Source organism: Poecilia mexicana, unplaced genomic scaffold (assembly GCF_051168715.1).
Source record: "Poecilia mexicana isolate PSO_F unplaced genomic scaffold, ASM5116871v1 scaffold_13, whole genome shotgun sequence".
NCBI lineage: Eukaryota > Metazoa > Chordata > Actinopteri > Cyprinodontiformes > Poeciliidae > Poecilia > Poecilia mexicana.
In genome coordinates this window covers 30673999-30695845 of record NW_028263382.1, presented here as the reverse complement: position 1 = coordinate 30695845, position 21847 = coordinate 30673999, and positions in this window count along the sequence as shown.

Sequence of the window (21847 nt, the reverse complement as noted above, 5' to 3'; positions counted from 1 at the left end):
TCTCTAGGACTGACAGTTTTCTGCCAAGGTGCTTCAGAGCGAAATCAAGTGACAGGGTAAAGTCAGGCTCCCAGCCATTCATTTTCAGACTTTTCTGAAAAATTTCAGAGCTCAGCACACACCATCTTTCTCTCATCACTGCTATTATTGTGAATGAGCTACAGATATGAATCACTGTACTGTCGGAGACGACAAATAGCCATCTCATACTCTTCAAACGGTTTTTGGATCGCTTTTACGGATCCTGAACGGGAAGCAGTTGTTCGGACTGCTTTTTTCATCACAACCGACTGGGTGTCTCATAAAGATAGAAATCCTTCTCCACCTTTCTGTCTCAAACACACGGCAGTTGGCTAAGGATTAATCACTATAGCAACAGAATACAGAGAAAGGCAGAGCTGCTGGTTTGGACTGCAAAGACGCTGTAGTTCTAAATATGGCGGAACACTTTAATACAGAGGCCTGAGCAGAAGGTCAGAACTACAACATGGTGGAACACTCAGTTATTATAGAGGAGGGCTGAGCTGGCATTTAGAACTACTTGCTGTTTTGAGCATTATATAGCTGGATTAACCAAACCACTGTTACACATTGGATTAGTGTGGCCATTTAAAATGAAGCTTACTGAAAATTTTAAAATAAAAGCCCTGACAATTTTTACATCAGGTAATTGCTCTTTTTGGTTTTATGTGACTGGTTTAAATAAACCACTGTCACACAATGAATTAGTGTGGTTATTAAAATGAAGCTTACTAAAAGTTAAAAAAAAAAAAAAAAAACCTGCACATCCCTCACGTCAGTGCACTGCCTTGCGCAGGAAGGCAGTGCATTAGCATTAGTATTTTCCCTAAAGTTAGCTATTAGCCAAATTTCTTACTTATTAGCGATGTTTAGTATACTGAATTGAGTAAGTCAATGACAGACAACATGCGAGTGATGCTCCACATGCTGCTGATAGTCTTCCTGCTAATATTAGCATTTTGGCTAATTTTAGCTTATGCATTCATTTTAACATACTTAATGGTGTAGGTACAGCTTAGTGAACATCCTGCTTAGTGAACATGTTACTGAGTACATTGCCGTTATCTTTAGCATTAATGCCAATTTTTTTGCATCAGAACGCTTGATTAAAAACCGATGGGCACACTTTGGCATGCCCCGGTTAAATTTCTTCAGGAATTTTCTAGTTGTTATACTTAGTGTTGATGTGTGTGTGATGGACATTTATAGAAAAACGTCCAAACTGTGTCCCATATCGGTTCAATACGGGACGCAGCGTTTATAAGCCAATACGGGACGATTCTGTATTTTACGGGACGGGTGGCAACCCTATATAGACGCTAATATAGCTAGCATAGGAGCCTCTGTAGCTAGCAGAGCAAATTTCCGACTAGCTACAGTGGCATTTCTGCTAGCTACAGAGATGCCACTTGTACCAAGCTATTTGTAGTTTTCAGCAAGAGTGATTCACTGTTTTGGTGCCCTGACCATGATCACAAATCCAACCAGATATATTTCTGAGAAACTTGTTTGTGTTGCAAGGATATAAAAAGGAAAGCCATAGCTAGCAAGGACACACAGAAAACTTTAGCATTTTTTTGACATCACTTTAGGGACTTTTAATAATAGTGAAGCATTTTTCAAACTGTGCCTTTTTTGATCACATTGGAATGTATGTAATTGAATATGTCAACATAATTTGGATTAAACTAAATATTATGATTAAAATTGCTCTGATTTTAGCTGTGATAATGTATGAATAATTTAAAAATGCTTTCCCCAGGAGTTTTCATGTTATCAGTGAGGTTCATCTTTACTGTTCTGTAATTAGCATGTTGTGTGTAAATTAAGTGTTTTCTGCCCAGCATGATGCCATGTTGTTTGCACTGCTGCCTCAAGGCAAAAAGATTTCTGCTCTTCAGTGGGATTTCAGGTGTAGGACCCTCCTAGTAGTCAGATTTCCTTCCACATCCCCAAAACATGTATATTGGGTTAACTAAATACCATATTCCCTGGGTGTACATGTCTGATTGCATTGCTTTCTATAGCTGTGCCCTTTAATTAACTGGTGACCCATTTACTTCCCCAGCCCTTCAAAAAAGCTGAACAGGTTTATGGCGATACAGAAAATATACCTGGAAGAGGGAGTTAGTGGAAAACTATTGTGTAATTTATATTCTTTATACTCTTTGAAACACACAAATTTATTTATTTTTTTTGTCATTCAACAAGGTAAAAAATTATTATCCCAGTATGATTTTCTTGAAATCTCCGTGTTGCTACAGGCGATAGAAAGATTACATTATGACCAAAGACATATAGGCATGTTACCTCAATAACACAGAAGTGTTCCCCTTCTGTCTGAAAAAGAAGCTGCTAATGACATCTCTCTAAATAACAGGATGTGGTACTTGTAGCAGGAAATTTCATTTTACATGGGACAGATGACAGATCCTTCAGGATGACAGACAAATACTAAACAGAGTAATATTTTTTAGTTGTAGCATTGTTGCATCTTTCACAAAGTCAGATCATATTCCCTGAGGGAATCTTACACCTTTGTAGGATTTGTCTGGGAAGAAACCTGCTGAAACATTATTCATTTCTCATATTTTTAGTTTTACCCTAATGTTATAAAGGATTTGCAGTGGAGAATGACATGTACTTACTCCTAAATGATGTTGGAGATTCAAGACTACAGAATATCGTCATGCATCTCGACAGGATGTTTCACTTTCAGTTCTTGTACTGTAAATTTCCCCTGACACGGCTGGTTCTTCATTTTGAGTTAAATAAAAATTATTAGAGGAACGGTATGCAAATCTGTGCCCAATTTTAACAATATGTAAATGAAAAAAAAAATCTTTTGTCAAACGACTTAGCCTTAATTCGAGCTGGTAGACGTATTACTGAGAAACAAAGCAATTAGTGTCTTTTGTATCACGGGATGCATGTTCAGAATTGTGATGTATTATCTTGAATTAAAATTCATATAGCCACTTTAAATGTCACTTACAGTGAAACAAGCTGCGACAAATTCCTTTATTGAAATGAGCTTTTCAGTTATCTCCTGCACATGGCGCAGCAAAGCAAGCAGCTCCAACCTGTGTGCATTTTACAACCTGCCTCTTTGCATTATTCTTGCTCGGCTACGGAGGACATTAAAAATGCAGTGAAACCAGCCCTTGTTTATCCTCCCTTAATAGCATTTTGTGCAGACCAGCATTCGCAGAGTCCCCACAGTGACTCTCTGAAGACTTGCATCAACATAACTAAGCTTCTTTAAGCTTTGCAGCAGTGCTGCGAGCATCTGTAAGCATTTCAAGTCTTTGTTGAGCTACAGCCATTCATGTCGACTGTAGATGCTAGGCTCCAGTGATCGGCTGAGATCTCAAAAGTGTAATTATTTTTAACTTTCTTTCTGAGGTCAGGAGCTAAAGACAGGCTCAAGACTCTCTGTATTGCTTGTGCTGACTGGAGGAACTGATCAATTAGGGATTTAAAGGGCCATATGAAGTGTCTGTATGTTGTAATCAGTCAAATTACACCGGCTCTTTATTAACAGCAAGGCACACGACTTTCTAATTTGTTTGTATCTCGTATCTCGCAGTATAAAACCAGTTTACATAACTTACAGCTTCCATTTGCTTGTGGACACAGAATCTGTCTTTAATATTTATGATATTCCTGGTCACTGATGCTGCTTTGAAGATTTTTTATTTTATTTTTTATTTTTTATCTGAACCATTTGCTTTTGCACTCAATTAATCATAAAGTGTGTCATCCAGCTCATTAATCTAAAATATCATGTTTCACAAATCACAAACAAATAATCTGTTTCCAGAGTACAGTGATTTAGTTCAGGTTTTACAAGTTCATATGTTCATTGCATACATTTTCCATACACATTGTTATCATTATTGGTTAATCCTAAGGCGAAAAGTGAGTAAAGTATAAATTTCAAACTGTGTCTTTTAGAATCACTCTTCACTGCGGGATTATCTGGGTCAGCTTTTACAGCTATATAAATTAGCTCTTTATCTTGGCACCGACACCAAGAGTCCAATTACATGCTATTTCACTGGTTAGTCTGTCATAATTTGTTTTTTAAGCAAAAATACTGTCATATGAATAAAATAAAAGGGTTAGTCAGCAGCTCTGTCAAAACAATGGAACACAACACAAAAATTCTTTTCCTTTATTAATAAATATCTCTTGCTATAAGAGCTTACAATTTAGTTTCTTATTTGCTTGATATAGACATGGGCAGGCTACCTGTGATGGGGTTTACCAAGGTTTTTAAAACATATAGTTTCAAAACTGCTAAAAATTGTCCTGTTCATATCATAGCAGAGAAAATACCAGAGAGACCAGACATTCGCTAGGTCTTTGAAGCACTGCCAAAATATTTAGGGAATGTTCTGATCATTATGGCGCGTTCACACCAGCCCCGTTTGGGCTTTCATTCAACTCTTTTTTTGTTTAGAAAGTTTCACTTGTTTGGGCAGGAGAGAGTCAACTGAACTTTGATGCCAAAAAAAAGCTAACTCTGGCCTACAAACCCAGGTCTTGGTTCGGTTGAAGTGATGTGGATTCTAGCGGACTGAAGGCTGCCTGCAAGACTCTCTGCATGGCTTGTGCTGACTGGAGCAGGAATCAGACTATAGTGCAGGGCATTCTGGGTAAATACAACCTAGCCCTAGCTGAAGAAATGAGCTCATGGTCTTTTACCAAAGACAAAAGAGAAATCCTACAACCACTAAAATCTGATGCTACTCCGTTTTTGTTCAGATTTGTGAAGAAGGAAGTTGCACTCATGTCTTCTTTGGAGGTTTTCATATAATTTCCTTCAGTAGTTCCTAGTGCAGCGCCACCACAGGCAAAGGGCGTGAACAGGACTTCCAGTTGGTTTAGTTTGTTTGACACAATGCAATGTGAAAGCGAACCGGACCTGCTGAAAATGTAACAAAAGCTGCAATTTTGAGTCTATCGGCTTATGAGCTGTGAAAACACCCTTAATGTCCTCTTGGGTTATCCAGTCCTCACTGATGTACGCTTCTGGTATTTGACACAGGAAAGAGTAAATCAGTTCATGTGAACTAATATTGGATCACTTCGGGCCTCACATTGACAGTCAGAAAATCCCATATTCTCAACAAAAACAAGAAACAAGACACTGTAAACATGGACAAAGATGACTGATGACAAATTCCTGATAAAGGTTTTTTTTGGTTTTTGGTAGTCTTGTGGAAATCCATACCACAGCCTTCATTACATAAATTAAATAGATTCTTCCTACATTAATGTAAATTTGCATTGTGATTCATAAAGCTGACTGATTACATTAAGCCTGTTTTTCTCACTAATTAGCTCCACTGGTCATGGTAGGATGGTAATCGTTTTCACTGGAACAAGCCAACCAGTAAAATGCCCAACTGTGTATTGCATGTTGTATTTTTCCTCATAAATACTAAACCACAAAAGAAAAATGTTGCATAAAGACTAAAAATGATTTATTCATACATATATTTGAGAATAGTGCATACATGCCAGATAAAGTCATGTGTTCTCAAAGGTACTTTCAGACTTAATGGGAGAAGGGGCCTGTAACCCTCCGAGACGGGTTACAATGTGATCATGCAAAATGTTTTATTCAGCTTTTCTAACAATCATTCTAGTACTTCTTCCAAAAGCACAACCTTTTACATGTTTGCACTTTAAGATTTTAATGAGGACAAACAAATGCACGTCTCACCGTGGAGCTAATTGTATCCGTGTTGGAAGGTCTCGCCAAAAACTGCTTTGAAAAAAATCGGGTAACGAGGACGTCTGCGAACTTCTCCTTCCCGGGTTACCAGCCCCAGCCCTCTCCCACGGCTGCTGCCGTCACACTAGCATGCATCACACACTTGTCAAAGCACCTCTCCTCCACCCACCCTCTTTCCGCTGAGAGTCGACACCACGGTCTCACCACACATGTACGTACGCTCTCACAGACACCCTCGCAAATGCTTTGCATGTGGAAGAAGGAGAAGAATACACACACACTCACACACACATTTGGAAAAGAAGGCCCTCGTATGCGGACGTCTTCCCGTTATGGTGACAAATCCCGCCTGGGCTGGCTTCCCATCTGTGAGTCGAGGCATGGCGTGGTTGTACAAGTCATCTGCCTTCCCCCAGATGGATCAGCTGGGCGTCCAAGGGGTTTTATCTCGTTGCTAGACGGGGGTTTATGTTCGAGTCTCGCGCGATTCAATTAGAAAACGCAGAGACCCGACGTGTATTTGTCAAGCTTTGAGGCAGTGAGAGCGTACCTCTACCGAGGCGGGGTTAGGGTTATCATTACGACTCGCCTAGGCTTAATCCATTAAACTGTAATTTCACCTCTATGTAAGCTTGGATGACTGAATCTCATACCCTGATCCCCTTTTCTCTGCTTTTTCTCCCCCCCTCCAAACCATGGCTTCCTTTTTGGCCCTGTAATGGGATTAACTCCAGTGACACCATTCTTAAATATAGCTTTTAGACTCTGCAGGCTGACTCTTCATCACTTACTTTCAGAAGGGATAAAACGTGGCTTTGGTTTCATAATTAGATTCCTCTCCACAGCCTAAATTTAAATGATGACAAATTAGCGACAAACAGCTCGGTGCACGCACTCCATGTATTGTGCCAGTCTGGTCAAGAGGCCTCCAGCAACCTACAACACAAGTGACAAACCGTGATAATGAATGTGTCTGTTCGAATATGTAGAGAGGATCCTGCCAAAAAATAATGGACGGCGTCAATCACCGGTCAGATCGTCTAATTGGGTCAGCCGCTGTAAGTAAGGCAGCTTATTGTGACCAAAAAGAAAAGCGAATTGAGGTTTATTCTCACATGTTGTTGTTGTGGTTACCCATAAGATGGGGGGAAAAAAGAAACGGCTATTAAGAAAGCATATTACCCGGCTCCTTTCCGCTACATAATGAAATCAACGCGGAAACAATTGACCTTGGCAGAACGAAAAGTCTTTCATTCCACTCGCTTATCATTGCGCTCTAACTGGAAGGCGTTAGGGAGCTGTTTCTTTGCTCAGTCACCTCAAGTTTCCAGAACTATTGACTATTACAATTGTCAGGTTTACCCCCAACGCCCTGATCTCTGACTCTTTTGTGGTCGTAGGTGTCACAGCGCGAGTGCATGTAAATTTGATTTATCAAACCAAAATATGCAGAAACGAACGCAACTGAAAGCAAAGGTAAATGAGGGTCATTTGAATACATTTTTAAAAATCATATTACAGGCTTCCCTTTGACGCATCTTTGATTGAACAGAAATCAAAGTAACCCCAAATCTTATACGGTTTTGATCTCCATAGAAAGTGCTCCTGGCTCATCGGTTAAGTGTTTAGCTGGGCATGTTGCCTTGCCATATCCTCCATTTTATGCGTGTATTTTGCTCCCACTACACACTTGATGTTTGCACTGGATTCCTCAATTCCTGTTTTTAAATGTTTTATTCTGATTATATGGTCATAGGAATCAGTGAAATCAATGTAAACTGAATTTAGAATGAACTGGATCATTTATTAGCAAATGAATTAGTCCTGCTTATCCTGTAGCTCATTATCTCAACACTTTGTCATGATCTTACACAATATAAGAGAAAAAAAATGTCATTGAATATCAGCTGTTTAATGTTTACCTCATTGCAATAAAGACATTTTTTTAAGCTTAATTAAAAGTGTGAATGCAAACAGCAGAATCCATGGAAGAAATCTGCCTCGTTGCTTCAACAGTTAAAATGTTACTGCAAGCATCTGGCGAAACATCTGGCTATGAATTACAGTAAACGCTAAATGCTTGACTGGACCGGACTTGTTTGTACTGTACTTGAGAAAGCATTGAGTGATTAAAGAGGCTAGCGCTAAAAGACCAGCATTAAACACAACTGTTACTGAACTGTGAAATCATTTTTCGTAGCTTAACGTCAGTTTCGTGCTACTTTTGTGAAACGCAGGAAACAAAGGACATTTGTTTACTGCATGTGCAGAACAAATATGGAGCAATGCCTCTTACATTAATCCGTTTATTATTTATGAAACTCTGGATAAGATGACTTGTTTAAAATGGCAACCACGGCAAACATAATATACCTACTAAAAATGTGTGCATGTTTGCGTTAGCATGGGTCATTTAAGATCTTATGTAACCAATGCTGAGCTTTTAATTCTACAAATCTTAATGGTGATTAGTCTATCTTTTAAATATATAGAAGGAAAAAAGGCCAATTTATTTTACAGTCACCATTTCACTGAGCCATCTTGAGGATCCATTTTTACAATAAATTGCTGCTTGTGTGAAAAGCTGCTGGGATGGGATAATGGTGAGTAAAATAACATGCTAATAACGTAGGTAAATGCCAGCAAAGGAGAAAAAAAATTCCTGTCTTTACGCTTCTCCTTCATCCTATATGTTATTATTTCCTATTTATCACCTTTTAGTTTTTATTTTAATTCAGCCCCAATTCAGTCTCCCACTTCTGATAAGTAAGCCGTCTTCCTCTTGGTGCCAATGATTTGTCATCGAATCACAGCAGCCATCTGGATCCAATACCGTTGTGTTTGCAGGAAAGCCGATTACACCTTACAGTTTGACGATATATAAAGACCTGGACTGAATACAAACTGCATTTTTAGGACGGCAACAAATCCGCAGTGAATCTTTTCAGCTGGGATTGATGGGGCAACAGCATTTCCACCTGGGCCGGGCGACTTTTTACACTTTTATCGTCTGTAACACAATGAAATTCTGCATTAAAAATAAACATATTCAGATCTTTTATATAATGAAGAGTTGCTGCAAATCCTTCATCATTCATGTTAATTGGTGTTTTTAATGTTTAGATGACTCACCAGACTCACTATAAAACCAGGCAGTTTGTAGCAGGTGCTCCACACACAAAGACGAGTAAAGTGGAAACTCAAGATATGAGTTTAATTCATTCCGTGACAAAGTTCATAGGCCAATAGAATTGTATTTCAAATGAATTTTCTCCACTTTGAAATAACTCATTTTAATCCATTCTAGCCTTGTAAAACATCCCTCAAAATGATTTTTTTTTCCCATAATTTTTTTTCCAAATTATGGGAAAATAAATGCTTATTTTTTTTAACAAATATACATGCATACTTTACCTATGTATCATAACATATATAAAATAAATGAAAACATGTTTTAAGTGTTCTTACATTGGAAACAGACACACTGTACTGCCTTGCCAGTTTGAAAACTGACACTCATGTTTTTCTATAATCTCCTGTTTCAGATGTTCTTCTTCTTTTATGTACTTAAAAGAAGAAGAAGGGATTTTTGGCAGTTGACAAAAAACTTTAAGTGTACATTCCTCCCACCAGCTGGAACTGCTGCTTCACTTCAGTAAACTTCATCATGTCCCTACGCACACAATGATGATGCGCACACAATTCTGTTCTGAACGGAAGTCAGAAATCGTTCAGAAATCAGAACGATTTCTGCTCGAAGAGCATGATGACGTAGCTTCTCTAAGGGGGAATCTGACAAATAAGCAACAACAGGAAAATAGTCTTACTGCAATAGATCCTTGGGGGGGAAAAACAATGAAAGGTAAAGACTGAGGTACACATGATTTGGAAATGCTACATAAATGCATCGAAAAGATTTGCTTTATAAATTTATGTTCAGAAAACCTTAAAATAATAAGTTTATTTTTTTATTGCTATCACTACCTGTGGAATTTGAACTCAGTTGTCAACAGCACAGCTAATTATGCTATGACCTACTGATGACATTTAACTTCAATTGCAAATTTATGTTTTGACGTTTTGCTAGACACAAAAATGATCTACACAGTCCTTTAAATTTAGTTGCCAGGCCCTCATTTTGAGAGTGTTTTTGTTTTTTCTTCTGGTTTCCTGTGTTGTTGTGTGTCGCTGTTCGTCAAAGTGTGGCTTGTCATCCTGTTTATCATACAACAAACAATATGATTGAACCATTTCTTCTCGGAGCAATGGGTGCACCGTTCTGCTGCTGCAGATATTAACTCTCCTAGATCTACAATATTATTGCAAAATTGAAAGCTCAAGTGACACCGTTCTGCACCTGCAATAAGGCAGAAAATAAGCTCTGACATCATTTTAATAAATTTAGCCGTCTTTAGGATCGGACAGCAAAATGGAAATTTGCAAAGAGCAGCCATGCTAAGATGATGGGTTTGTATTAAAGTGGCTGGTATGTGAATAACATTGATCTTTCCCTTATAGTTTGACCATATAATCTGTTTTCGGGATGCAAATGTACACTGGTGGTGCCTTTGGTTGCTCTGTGGTGATCCTAGCTGTGGGTTCAAGCAAATAGGCATAAATTGCCCGAAAAGATGAGCTGTTTAAGGTCCATATCCTGGTGAAGTATAGTTAAAACATATCTGTCAGTGCCGTTCTGTTTGAAAACTTACAGACACTTTCAGTAAGTTAGAATTCAGCAGAATTCTAACTTACTGAGTGCTACACATTTTTCTGTGACTGTAAAAGCACTTCTGATAGAAATTGCGAACTTTTTAAAAAGGTTCATGTGTCATCATTAGCATTTGTTTTTTATTGAAGCAATCATAGATGGAGAGAATGTTGACCTGGTAACCCTAGATGAATACCTGCTGTCCTATATGACTGTTTTGTTTGGTTTATGTTGAATCAATATAAACATGAACAAAAGGGGAAGACGGGCTTAAAGCCAGAAATAGGTTAGCTGAACATTTTCCCAGTATTAGCTAATCACGATGGCGTGTTAGGGCCAGAATTAAGAAAAACAAAAATGAATGAAATCATACAATTACGGGAATAAAATTGCACGAGAATAGTCGTAATAGTCAAATAATACTGTAGTATTAAGATAATAAAGTCATATTTCATCTTTATTCTTGAAATATTATGACTATTGTCATGTTATTACAACTTTATTCTCATACAACTACTCATAGTATTATGACTTTATTCTCATATTATTTTGACTTTACTCTCATAATACTAAGACTTTATTATATGTATACTATAACTTTATTCTCTTTATCACAACTTTATTGCATTATTTGGACATTTTTCTAGTAATAGTATGATGTTTTTCTCGTAATTTAAGGACTTCAGACTCTGAATTTTATTAGATTTTTTTCCTACCATGACCCTATCTAATAGCATAAATCTTCTTTTGATAATTTTCCAAAACTGGAGCCATTTACATAATTGGTTAATAACTGTGTGTTGTTTGTTGTTTGATTCTTTGGCTGTAGAATTATACCAGTATCCTTGTTTTTATATTCATTTATTTATTTTTCCACCACTTGTTCTTTTCAAAGGACACAGTGTGCAATCAAGCAGTCTCTACCTGCACATTTTGACTGACATTTCTTTAAAAAAAAAACACACACCATGAACTCGGGTCCCATTTTGCTGCCTTTCTCTGCACCCTGCTCAGTATCTGCTGGACATGCTGAGAGCATCTGTACAATAATATCAATTGCTCATGCAGACTCATGCCCACAGTGTTCCCTTCTCCCCTCTTTCATTTTTGCCTGGCGCAAATGTCCTAACTGGGCTCGACTTTACATTTTATGAGAGGACTTAGCATATAAAAGAGGACATGAGTTTTCCCTTTGTCTCATCATAAGGTCCCATGAAAGATTCAGATCGGGTTAAAGCCTCAGATTGTACCAGCCTTTCCTCTAAGAAAAAAAACAATTCTAAACTGTAAAATTTAAGGAGTCACTTGTAATATATATATATATATATATATATATATATATATATATTTATGTATATATATATATATATACACACACACACACACGCACTGTTCTTTTTGTTTTGTTTTGGGTTTTTTTGTTTTTTTTTTACAAAACTGCAGCGGGACTTTTTTCTCCTGACCTTTCTGTCAGCACTGTTCTGTTTATCTTAATGGAAATCTGCAGCTATTGTTTTTCCTTTTATTCTTTTAACCAAGAAAGAACCTGTGATGCATTTCTGTTTAACCCAACAATAAATGAATGGCAAATAAATTACATTTCATAACACATCAACTCTCGGATCTAATCTGAACTATTTTCATCTCCGCCATTGTGTGTCCGTCACCGAACCGCCGTTGCTTATCTGCGATACCTTTTCATTCTGAGCGGGTTAAATCTGGTGCGTGGTCGTCGTTTCCACGTGAAACAAAGTCTTCTGAGTAAGGCGCGTCCATCCAGGGTGGCCATTGCTGACTCGGGGAACTGAGAGAGAGCCGTGTTTAGGGATGTTAAACATTAAAGAGTTGTCTTCTCATGGGATTATCTGTAGAAGAAGAAGAAGTCAGAACGGCGCCGACTGGCACACCAAGATCTGCTTCCATCCAAGTGGAACACTTCTCCAGGCGAGGGAGACTTAAGAGACATAATCCCTTTCGATATCGGCAAAGGGTGTCAATACGTCGATGCAAAATGGATTGGATGTGGTGTTATTTTAGGGCTCTCTCTTGTTGATCAGACGTTTACAGTTGTTGTCGGTTTGGCTTCTGTTGGCTCTTGTAGATCCTTCGACTCTTTAACAACAGAGAGCAATTAAGGCGGTGATAAAACACTTTGTCATGTCGGGTTTTGTTGTGTACACCCCAAAGATGTTGATATATTGTGCACGAGGCAGATATCGAAGGAAATAATTAGACATAGAAAGATTACGCTTCAAGCGCATCTCGAGGGTTGAACAAATAATGCTGCTGTCTGCAAGTTTCAAATGAGATTGCATTTAAAAAAAAACTCTGTTCTGTCAGCATGACTAAGCAAGAGTATGTGAATCTTGTTAATCATGTCTGAGCGGATATTTTGAAAAAAAAAATGGAGATGGTTTTGGATTTTTGAGGTAAGCTTCTCTTAAACGGTAGAGAAAGGTAATTTCTCACCTAAAGTAAACTCTCAAAACGTAATCTTGATTAGTTTGGGTGAAATCCTGAGAAGGAGTACAACTTTAAAAACTTCCATCTCAAAAATATTGCAGTTGCTTCACCAAATCCTATTTCTCTAAAGGGGATGTATTATGTAAAATAGATTTTTTTTAGCTTTACATTACATTATTCCCTGATCAAAAACATTCCTGGAGTGTTGCCTTGATTCTTTCATGCATGTTTGAGAAAACCTTTGATCTTCACGGCAACCAGCCTGCTCTGCAAAACGCCTGGGTGGAATTAGCCCCGCCTTCCAGGACAAAGCTCCTCCTCGGAGCTGCTGTTTCCATGTTTCTTCATTACAGAGCTTCCGTCCTCTGTTACTCCGCCACTCTGCTCCTGAAGACTAGCCAGAAACGATTAGTAAGCAGTTGATGAAGTAGCACATCTGCTGAACTCATTGCAGGAGCTGCTTCTCAGTGAAACATTGGTAAAAACATTGTTAAAGGGTTAACAAAGGAGCAATGATATGATGACATCCTGAAGGTGGGGGTTCCGAAAGAGCAGGAGCTTCTTAAAGTGACAGAGGCCCAATTTTTAGGAGTCAAATTACGAAGTAAAATTTCTCCTAAGTCATGTTTGATATATAAAGCATTTTTATACCAACTGAAGTTAAAATAGCTCTGTGTGGCTGGAAAACACATAATGCTGCCCCGTTAGCAGGGAGAGGGGAGTTGGTCAGACAAATTCAGGTCGGTCCTATTTGAATCTTCGCCTGACCTCTGACTGAGGGCGAGGTTCAACTTCCAGCAGTAATGAAAACTCTGAACATACAACCTGGGATAAAGAGCAATAGTTTCAACCAAAGCATATTCATAAACTAAATGACAACTCCCCATAAATCTAATTCTGTGTCCACACTCAAAAACGTATTTTCACAGTTGCCTCCTCCTGTCCAACGTAGTCTGAAAAGGAGAGCAGGAGAAACTTCCAGCCTGTGGATGAGCAAAGCTCACTTAGAAACTCTTGAGCTATCCCTTTAAATCACTGCGGCAGAATCGGCTATTTACTGTTGTTAATGCTGCTAAAAGTTAAATAAACGATCTCGCTTTTGTTGCTCTTACACTGCAAAGTGTCTGAACCACTACATTTACCATACAGGAAATGATGCTCTGAGTCGTAGACAACGTATTTCAGGACATTCCTTTTATATCCAACATCAATATTTGGTGCTGCAGCAGCCCAGCTCTTTCGTTGAGCTCATTAAACTTTCATTGTGTCTCATCTTACAACTGCTTTATCATGGACCTTGGATTCTGCGGGTTATGGATGCTGATGCCTAAATGATTTTAAAACCTAATGTTTTAAGGATTAGAATACGCGGCCTCTTGAAATTTGAAATGGAGTACCTAAAATTTGTTCACCCATCCATGTTCCTTATAGTCGTTCCTGAGGCTCTACCAGCAAAAGCACTTATGCGCTGAAAAAAAAAAAAAAAAATTCCTGATCACAGTAGTTATGGAGCTTATTTTAAATGTTTAAATTAAACTAAAAACGTAGCTGGAATTACTATTTTAATCCAAATAACTTTTTTAAAGGATTGACAAGCTTATTAAACAGGTAATAATAAAGTAAAATAATCATTTTTACTGCAAGGATAATTAGCCTGTTTCCATTTGCATACTTGATTATTTGCCACGCTGGATTACGTCTCGGAAATTTGGAAAGTTGAAGCACTAACATCGTTTGCTTCATTCGATAAGTGCCAGAAAAGCTGCGGGGTAATAAATGGCTTCTTTAAAAACATCCTCAGAATGCCTTTGTCTTCGCCTCCGCCGCAGGACTAAAAGGAGACATTTTGACTTTCCATTCTGAACTCAGACAGTGCTGCAGGCGGTGTCTCATCAGACTTGTAATGAGACTTTGTTTTTGTTTTTTTTTCATGGAATGGGGAACATTTAATGTTAAATGGTACGTGTGATCAGTGAAATGACTTCCTGAGTCAAAATAAAGTTTGCAGAGAGATTTACTTTTTTTAATCACGTCCCCCCCCTCACCTCTGTAAACAACGATGGAAGAAAGTTGCCCTGGGGATTCTTTCTTGTGACAATACAAATGCGATGTTGTCTCTGTGATGCATGGTCCTGCTTTCTGTCGAGTTAGAGTTGCGACTTTGTGACTTCAAGCTGGACCGCGGAAGTTCAGGGGAAAGGACACAAAGTCTTGAAAAGAAGTTCGGTATGTAGGTGCTGAAAAGTCTCTGGAAAGATAAACTGCAAAATGCAGAAAGTGAGACTCAAAGGCTCAAGAGCTTTGTGATAAAATTTGACATTAGAATTTTACTCTCCCTGCCAAGAAGGCATCTGTATTAGAAAGTTCACGCCAATCATTCGTTTGTCTCCAAAAAGTTTAAACATCTAAATGTTTTCATTTTAACTTGAGCTATTTTACCAGCACAAGTAGCGATTGTTTTATGCGTCTGTGGAATGTGCATAGTTTTCCAGTCTGTGTGGGTTGGGAGACACACAAGGTCACGATAACTCTAAATACCTAGAATCAGCTTGACTTTCTGTCTCAGAGTAAGACATTTCACCACACGGCTTCTCTGTTTCTAAGGAGGATGTCTGTTGGGTGTTTAGCTCTGATGTGCACAATGTCACCCCTAAAACATTGCCTTTTATAAATGAACTGCAAAACACTCAACAGTGCCTGGTAAAAAGAAGAAGGAAAAAAAAAGAATGTGTAAAAAGCCTGAAACTAAATACATCTTTTCTTCAAGTTGCACAATCTGACACTCAAATTATGCTGTAGTCCTCTGCCAGTGAGCTTCCTAGAATTTCTTTAATGTCTCTTACCATTCTCCTTATTGTTCACAGTGGCAGGATTTGGCTCTTATCCAGCTTGGTTTGCTGATGTTTTCGTGGTTACACTGTTTAATCTTGTCTCTTGCTGCAGAAATGGCCTTTTTTGTTAGGTTGACACCGTTCCTTGTTGCTGTAAGCGGATTTGTAAAGACGGACATACATCTCGACACCCGGGAGGCGACCTCGGTTTACGTCCCATAGAAGTTCCACCATAAAGCAAGAATCACTTCCCTTCCTCCGGCCAAGCGACCGGCGAAATTCGAGTGTGTGTTGGGTTCACCCCTAAAAGGTCAGAAACAGTTGCTTTTAGCTGCCGTTCGTTGCTTCATATATATCTTATTATTTGTCTTTCCCAAATGGGACGTTTTTGTACCCTTCAGAAAGAGCACGACATTCATGGGGAGCGTGGCAACGCTACATTAGTCATACAGTGAGGAAGTTATCCCGTCAGACCGTCAGTTCCCAAAACCACACCCATACAAACAACCTCGTAAAAGTGCACATGGGGTCAGTCCAACCCCACCAAACTGTGCAGAGTAAAAAGCTTTGGGATCCAAATGAAACAGTCTCTGAAGGCCACGAGAGGGTTTAAAGTTTTTCCAAACATTCCAACATAAAATAGTGTAGCATATAGTAGGAAATCCGAAACATATTTATTTTTCTTTGTAGAAATTCTTCGGGATGCCACTAATTATGACACTGGATTAAAGACTAAGTTATACGCTGAGAAACCAACCAATGACCACTATCCAACGATTTTCAGCAATATAGAAAAAACACAAAAATCTTGAGAGAGAAGAAGACTTAAAGCAAGCTATTTTTAGAGGCTTTGAAATGTTTAAAAATAAATCAGAAGAAACACAAAAGATTCTGAATTGAACATATTTTCTTCAGTAGCAGGTCAGGTGTTTGTCCAACTTAAACGTTTAAGAGTTGGCTGAAATAAATGTAGTTTTGCTCCGTCTGTGGTTAATTGTAATGTTTGCCCAGCGTTTTTCTCCAGTGCCTCATTTCCCTTTCCAGCCTCTGCTGCAGTTCCTTATCTGTTCATTTATTTGCCTGTCAGATCCTCTGCTGTTGCTGTCGCCCTGTTGCCTTGTTTCTCTCAATTCTTTTCATCATTCAATCCCTATTAATCACACGCCTTCCATCTCATTTCTGCGTTTTGGCTTCTCCACTATGCCAGGGAGAGATTCGGAGACCTGAGCACAGCGGAGCAAAGATACTTCAGCCTCTCTCTGTTATGGAAAGAGAGAGACGTTTTTCAGAAATAGTCACTGATCTATATTCTGTAGAGAATAGAGGCAGGGACAGTTGGCAGTGCTAACTGCCACATTCAGAGTAATCATAAAAATTAGAAGCTAAAGACATTTTAAAAATGACTTGTTATGCAAAATTGTCTTTTTGCACATTTCTGTACTTCCATTTGGATTTCTGCTGCTTCTAGAAACAGCCCAAGTGCTAAAAACCATCCAACCACTTTTTGGCAATAACTAACTTGTTTATTGGTGTCTGGAAAACGAGCCCTTTCAAAATCCTCCCGATTATGACATCACCATGGGCGGGCGTTGCCCTCACAGAGCCCAGTCCCTCACTAACCAAAGCGGAGCTGTGCTCACTTGGTTAATAGAAGACGAGTACATTTGGTCGGTTGGTTTTACTACTGGAAAAGACGAGTGTTTCGTTGTCGGCTACAATAAACGGCTCTATGCAGATTCTCCAAGTCGCTTGGAACAGAGCTGCTTGGCTTCATTTCACTTTTTAATGCAGATGTCCCGGCCACATTGCCAAAGAACATTCTAGTTTGCACAAATCTTTTGAAAACAACCAATATTTCCTCCATGTTACAGGCGAAATAATTTACAAGTCATTTTTCGTCATTATGAAGGAGTTATTGACTTATAACAATCTCCTATATTTGCTGGAAACATACTTGTAAGTTAGATTTGTCTTATTTTATGTGCACTAAGATAGTTGGACTAGAAACTAGACAAAATTTACTTGGTATTGTGTTTTTGCCATGTAGTTGTGCAATATCCAAGTCAGTATTCAAAGTTGTACAGTCGTTCAATTGCACATCTGTTTGCAGCCATTTTCACGTGCATAAAGTCTGAACACTGAGTTGCTTTGCCGAGCAGTACCTTATTTGCATAATAGTGACGTAGCTCCATATAAGTGATTATTGAAGTAAAAATTATGGAAAAGCTTGATAAAATAATTTAAGGAATGATTTTTCAATCTTGTCAAGATAAATCAATTTTTTTCACATAAATATTCTGCTTAGAGGAGTTGAGAGATATAATCTGACTCATGAATACAGAGATTTTTCTGCTGGTCAGCAGCTTGGTGATAATCATGGCCACACTCAGAAGGAACTGGATATTCATGGTTCTGTACAGGAGGAAGGATGAGTCTAATCTGAGTCAGGCGGCAGCATTTCTTATCGATCATCTGGAAGGGAAGCAGAGTCTTCATCGATGCAAACTAATCCACATGAACTGCATTCAGGTCGTGTTGTGTTGTCACAGAGAGAACTGTTAGGCAATTACAGAAATATCTGGACCCACACAGAGAGGAGCGAACACAGAGTTAATCACCAAACATCGTGGCATCTTGACTCTTTTAAATTCTGCTGTTGATGGTGTTTCTGGATGTGAAATATGTTACATTCCTACCTGAAAACATGCATTTCTGTCATCTATTTCAGTTTTTTATAACATTCTATATATCATTTTTAAGTAAGTAGCGTCCTGAAGAAATGGGAACTGTAAATGGAACCGTTTATTAAGATCGATATTTGTGTTTGTGGTGCTATGAACAAATCAATCAATTTCAGCAACAGGGCAGTTCAAAATGCTTAACATCTTAAAACAGAAAAATTAAAAAGTAATAAAATACATTATACAGTTAATAATAGAAAAACAGTCACAAACATTCCTTTTCATCAAATCATCCATAAGCATCAAATATGTTGGTCAATGTCCCATTTATTATGGTTCAAAAGCAACAGGTGCGTTTTATCCTTGATTTAAAATAATTCAGTGTTTCAGCTGTTTTGCAGTTTTCTGGAAGTTTGTTCCAGATTTGTGGTGTGTAGAAGCTGACTGCTGCTTCTCCATGTTTGTTTTGGCTATTATGGTCTTTTATTGTTATCACAAAAGTACCACAAAGTATTGAGATAAAGTCCAACAAAGCAAACAAAGTCGCTCACCTCTATGTACACTGTAAGATTTCAAAACAAGAACTATGGTACAAACATGAAAAGTATATCGTTAGAACAATAAATATTTAATGAGGCCATAATTGAAAATGAATATGAACAAAAAAACCCAGCAAGATTTAAGTACCTACATCTTAGAAGAAAAGAACAAATTCAACGACAGCCATGTTCACATTCTGAAGAAAGATGATAAAACAAGAATAAGAAAGGTTACTCCGTTAAAACAGAAAAAAGAAAACTATTCTAAACAGGCGGCCTTACATTTCCAACATGCTGCACACCTCCTCCTCAGGTGTTTTCACAGCTATTCTCAGTTTGAAAGATGTGACTAAAACATTTCAGCTGATGGCCAGGTGAGTAAAAGAAGCCTCCAAACCAGCTGCGGAGGTTAAGGACAGTAAAGGAAAAAAGAGGTAATAAGCATGAAATATCTACCTTAACCAATAAATGAAGCCCTTTTTGCATCTCTGAGCATCTGCAGGATTTTACCATCAATTTAAAGCATGTGCTGTATGCATTCAGAATGAAATGACACACACACACAAAAAAAGGAAAAGCGGATGCAGCTGTCTAGATGAATTAAATTGTTAAGCACGGCAGTGGATTCTAGCAAAAGTGAAATAAAAAAAATTAAACATGTTTAATTTTGGAAAACTTTTGGAAATTTCACACAAAAATACAAAATCTTACACTTTAATTTTGGTTTAATTTCTATTACAAATATCTTACTAGACTTGGAAAAAGACAAAACTAACTTCTAAGTAACTTTTCAGCAAGATATAGGAGCTTGTTTTAAGTCAATAATTCCTTAATATTAATGGAAACGTGATGGTTCCAGATTATTTCACTATTTATGAAAATACTTTTTTTTTAGAAGTGAAATAATCTAAGACAGGTCCAGAAATACTAGGTAAGACTTTGTGTTTTTGCAGTTCTGTATTTATGGAAGAATATGTTGTAACAGTGTTTGTATTGCCCTCATTTACGCAGACAAACAGACATGAACTGCACGCACTTTACAAGTGCCAGCTGTGGCTATTATCATTAAATCTGAGTGATTAATAAAATCTGCTACTCATTTGTAGCTTTCACAATGATGTTTATCTTTTCCATCCTGTGCTAGTTTATATCAACTCACGCACGTCGATAAAATTGGCTTTTTTTTTCTTTTGTTGGAGTCATTAGAACATAATAACTTCTTTTGTTTTTTACGTTTTTTATTCATTTTCCTCTTGTTTTAAACCTGAATTTAAGCAGCTTGTGAAGTTCGCTTCAATCCAGGCGCTCCGAGTGAATCATTTATCATCATTCTGACATTTAATGATGATGTGTTAAAAATAACAAGAGTGATGGTTTTACAGGTACACGAGGTGCATCAGCAGCTAAATGCTATTAATACTGGCAGCCGCTATGTAAAGACGGATGCTTTGATGTGGAAGAACCTCATTTTAAGAGAATTAGGGAGGCTTGTGCACACTCTGAAATAAAAAAAAAAGAAAAAGAAAATGACATGAATACTTAGCTTTGTTTATCAATTGGAAAAAATGCTTGTGCGATGATTTCTTCATATTGTCAACGCTTTTTTAAACTGACTTACATTTGTGAACTAACCGCGTGGTAAGAAGGCTTCCATGAAAGGGATGCTAAATCTCAGGTTGTCACCCAGATTTCAAACAGGATGCATGTTGGGAATGCTGCATAATTGCATTAGCCGCGCGGTATATTTGTGATGCGGGTCTTGGCACCTCCTGCACAGGAACAGTTTCCTCACATGAAGCAGCCAGACTGGATTCCCCTCGCAGCCGATTAGGATGCAGTCTGCTGCTTTTAAATGAGACGCATATACACACACAGACACACACAAGCTTACGCCAATGCAACCAGCTTGTGGCGCGTTGTAGTAAATTTCATCTTCGTTTGCTTCCGTTTAGGATCCGAGTCCCATTCATGCAAAGAGAGAAACGGAATCTACTCCAGCAGTGCCAAGTTCAGTTTTTGCTTGAGATCATCGGAAGTTGCGAGAGCATTCAAAAGGTTCTGAAACCACAAACCTACATCTGTATATTTGGAATCTTGTACAATAGTCCAACACAAAGGACAAAAATTATGCTTTTTTTTTGTTTTTATAAAAATCCAAGAAATGAGGTAAACATTGGTATTCATTTACAAATATGACACCCCCAAATAAAATCCAGTGTAAACAGTTGCCTTTGCAAGTCACTCAGTAATTGAGTTGCTGTGTGAGGGCCTCAGAGGTTTGTTAAACAACATTATAATTCAAACAGCATCATGAAGACAAGATGTTCATCTGCAAAAACCACTACGTATTTTTTTTTTCTTGTTTCTAGTCCAAATATCTTAACACACTTGAAATAAGATGAAACTGACTTACACGTAACTTTTCAGCAAGATATAGGAGCTTGTCAGTAAGTCCTTAATATTGATGAAAACGTACCAGTTTCATTGGCAGATTACTTCACTAACACTATGGAAGTGAAGTAATCATTGTCCTGCTGCATAGCCTCAGGCCCGGCAGTTTTGCCCGCCCACGGAGTCAGACGGACTGGAAGCTGTTTGTTGTTTTTACCTTAAAGTGGCCAACTCTCTGTTATTCCTCTGTCAATTTGATACAGTAGAGGCTTCCGCACTTCCAATATCTGTGCCCCCTGTTGCTTTTTTCAGCAATTAAAACTTTAATCCATTGTTAACACGTCGTAACCTGTTTTTCCGAGCCGCCTTTAAACACAACATGAGCGCTACGACCCTCACGCTGGGTTTACACCTGTGCGGCAGTGAAGGAGACCTGCTGCTGCTGTGCAGAGCTACACAGGTGTGTT